This window comes from Camelus ferus, chromosome 9 (genome assembly GCF_009834535.1).
Source record: "Camelus ferus isolate YT-003-E chromosome 9, BCGSAC_Cfer_1.0, whole genome shotgun sequence".
In the NCBI taxonomy this organism is placed as follows: domain Eukaryota; kingdom Metazoa; phylum Chordata; class Mammalia; order Artiodactyla; family Camelidae; genus Camelus; species Camelus ferus.
In genome coordinates, this window is record NC_045704.1 from 21,766,237 (window position 1) to 21,769,428 (window position 3,192).

General features: G+C 51.4%; 1 pseudogene; it reads right to left on the reverse strand.

Annotated features, from left to right (window-relative positions):
• Positions 1-1,576: 1,576 nt before the first annotated feature.
• On the reverse strand, positions 1,577-2,567 carry LOC102503502 (annotated as a pseudogene).
• Between the last annotated feature and the right edge of the window lie 625 nt (positions 2,568-3,192).

Genomic DNA, 3,192 nt, shown 5'->3' on the forward strand with positions numbered 1-3,192 from the left:
CACACCCCGACCTGTGAACCATCACTGTGGTCGGAGAGGAACTGTGCTGAGATCCCCGGTCTGTCACCTGGGTCACACATCTACCACTGAAGCCTGAGGTGGGGAGTGAAGTCATTACAGAAGGGGAGTGCTGTCACCAGAGAAGAAGAGATACCACAAGAAGGCCAAAGCAGCAACTGCCCACCTCTGATTGCTGGCTTATTTTTGGAAACGGGGTTGCAGAGCACAATGGGATAAAACTGTAATCTTCAAGTCCACCAGTCGGTTCGCCCTTCCCCACCTCCCCCTGATCGCTGTGCACCCGGCCCCTGGGGTGGGGCCTCCTGATGGGAGCGACATTGTCAGTGCTAGAGCGAGGCTCTCAGCAGCCTTCCCGTAAGCCATCAGTTCTCCACCCGGGGTGTGGGCGGGAACATAGCCTCTGCCAGCTGAACTGGTGACCATCTCAGAGGGATACTGTCCTAGCAGGATGGAGGGGATGGTTTGAAAATGCGTGTTTAATATAATTTGTTCTTTGCCAAATTATATTTGTTTAATGTAACATAAACGACAGCAGTTAGCAACGTGTTATGGTCAAAAAGGCATGTGTTCAAAGGTTGTGAGGTGCTGAGTGGGGGTGTGGTAGCCTGAGCCCGGCTTAGGGAGGAAGCTCTCAGGGAGGAAGCTCCCCAATGAGTTTACATAAACCCAGTGACCTGATTTTACATCAGAGTCCCTTTCCATTGGAAGCTCACCCTGCCCCCTCCTGACAACCATACGAGGCTGAGGTATGACATGGCTAGTGGTATCTTCAAGAAACCTTCCTTTTTTCCCCCTTAACACAATGCTTCAGGAGCCATTCATTTTCTTAGCAGAGGCAACGGTGGTTGCATTGAACCAGATTGCATGAACTGAGGCTTTCACTCGGGCTTTGTGAAACACACCCCCTTCCAAAATAAAGCTCACTAAGCATGTTCATAACCTTCACCCTGACGAACTGTCCTTAATCTTGGCTGACAAAAATCAAATGTACAGTTTTTTTCAGGATGACATTGGCAAGTATGTTTAGTATTGAGCCTTCCCTTCCTCCTGCTAATACAGCTTCTGAGATCAGAAATCCCACCTGTATTTTAGATCAACATACCACCACCTAAATGCAGCTGAAGTAATCCTGTCTTATAAAACAAGAAAACTGCAGTTCAGAAAATCTTTAGAACCAGATTCTTGACGGGCACAAAGTATTGAACATACAGGCCTGTGTGGAGCAATTGTAGCTTTTTTATCTAAACCAGTTTTGTTACTCTTTGTCTCACGACAGAATAGTTCTGGGTTTTATGTCTCATTTGATGCATCAAAAAGCTTTGCATTTCACCAGGCCAACTTTAAACTCACATCTCTGAGAGCCTGAGTGACACTAAACTTTAACAGTGAAATTTTGAATTATTAAATGCGTATACACCAGGTAGCATAATGTTTTCTATGTGTGCAATTGCATTCAGCAGAACAAGCATGTCTGTCGTCTAACTGGATCAACAGTTTTCAAACTTGTTGACCTCAAGATGCTTTTATACTCTTAAAAATTACTGAGCTGGCAGATCTAGTCACCTGTGAAGCTGACATTGGCCACACCTAAGCGCCCATCCCTTCTCTCTGTGGCCGGCTCTCCAACTCTGCTCCCCCAGTACCCTGACAGTGAGGCGCCCAGCTCTGCAGCCTCTGTAGCCTTTTATCAAAGGCTTTGCGCATAGCTGAGGAGGAGAAATAGAAAATCAGGGGGTCAATGCAAGTGTTGGGAGTGCTTAGCAACACGGTGCATGCCCGCCAGGTTGGATTTTTCCACTGGAAGAACCCCACCACGTGAGACACGTTGTAGGGCCCAAAACAGATCACAAAATTGAAGAGGGTCATAACAGCCAGCCCCATGGCTCTCCAGCGCCTCCAGGTCCCCACGTGGGGCTGGGAGAGGATGATTCGCACAAAACGCCGGTAGCAGAAGATGGTGGCCGCCATGGGGATGAAGAAGAAGACGAGGCACAACGCCAGCCGCACGGGAAGCACCAGGCGCAGCTGCCCTCGGGTGAAGTTCTCATAGCAGTAAGGGAGGACTTGGGCGTCACTCACCAGCCTCTTGGTAGCTGGTAAGTATTGGACACTGACCACAATGCTGCAGTGTCTCAAGGACACTGTGTTGACCAGCGCACAATGAGCCCATACAGGGGCCGGCGGGACAGCTTGTACCGCACGGGGAAGGCCACTCCCAGGTAGCGCTCCAGGCTGACGCCCGCCAGCAGCCACGTGCTGCTGTAGTGCCGCGGTAGAAGCCGTAGCCAGTGAGGACACAGGGTATGTCCCCCAAGGGCCAGCCCCCAGGAAGTCAGACGCTGCCTCAGCCCTCATGGAGGGCAGCAGCAGCTGCAGCTGGAGGTCCGCCAGCGCCGGGCTGAGCAGGAGGATGTGGGTGGGGGCAGGGTCAGGCTGGCGGGCCCGCCCCAGGAAGGCCCGCAGGCCAAGAGGTTGGCAGGGAGACCGATGAGAAAAGATATAAAACAGATGAAGAGACACCCCAGGCTTCAGGGACTTGGGGCCATCCTTTCTGAAGAAACAAAAAATAGATCAGAATTCTCTATGACTTTGGGTTCCCAGACCCAAACCAAGGTAGATCAGATCCATTGCATCTCCCGGCCCTGCTTTACCAAGTGACTGTCCGACCCTTCAGACGGAGGGCTGCTCTGCAGCCTGTGTGGAGTGGGCAGAGAAGACCTCCTTGCTTCCCAGTCAAACTGCTTCTTTAGAACCTTCCTCATCTCCATTTCCACCCTACAGATTGAGGGAGAGGGAGAGAGGGAGGGAGAGAGGGAGGGAGGGAGGAAGGGTCTCCTAAGAATGTCGATGACTCAGAAGCTCCCACAGGAAAAGTTCTGAGATCTCAAGTCCCCACTAGAAAGGGCATTTCGCGAGGGCAGTGACATCATCTACTTCGTTCACCAGTTCCCTGGAACTGTGCCCGACAAGTAGTGGGTGCCGAGCAAACGTGTCAGTACATGAATGGCTGTGGGAACTGTGCTCCATCGCAAAGAGGAGGTAGTCCTAAGACTGCCTCTGAGTTTCTCCAGATTCTACTCGGTCTGCTGTGGCTTTTCTCCTCTCCTTATCTTTGCCTCTTTTGTTTTTCTGTTCTCCCCGCAGGGCACGGGGCTTGAACACAAGATTCTC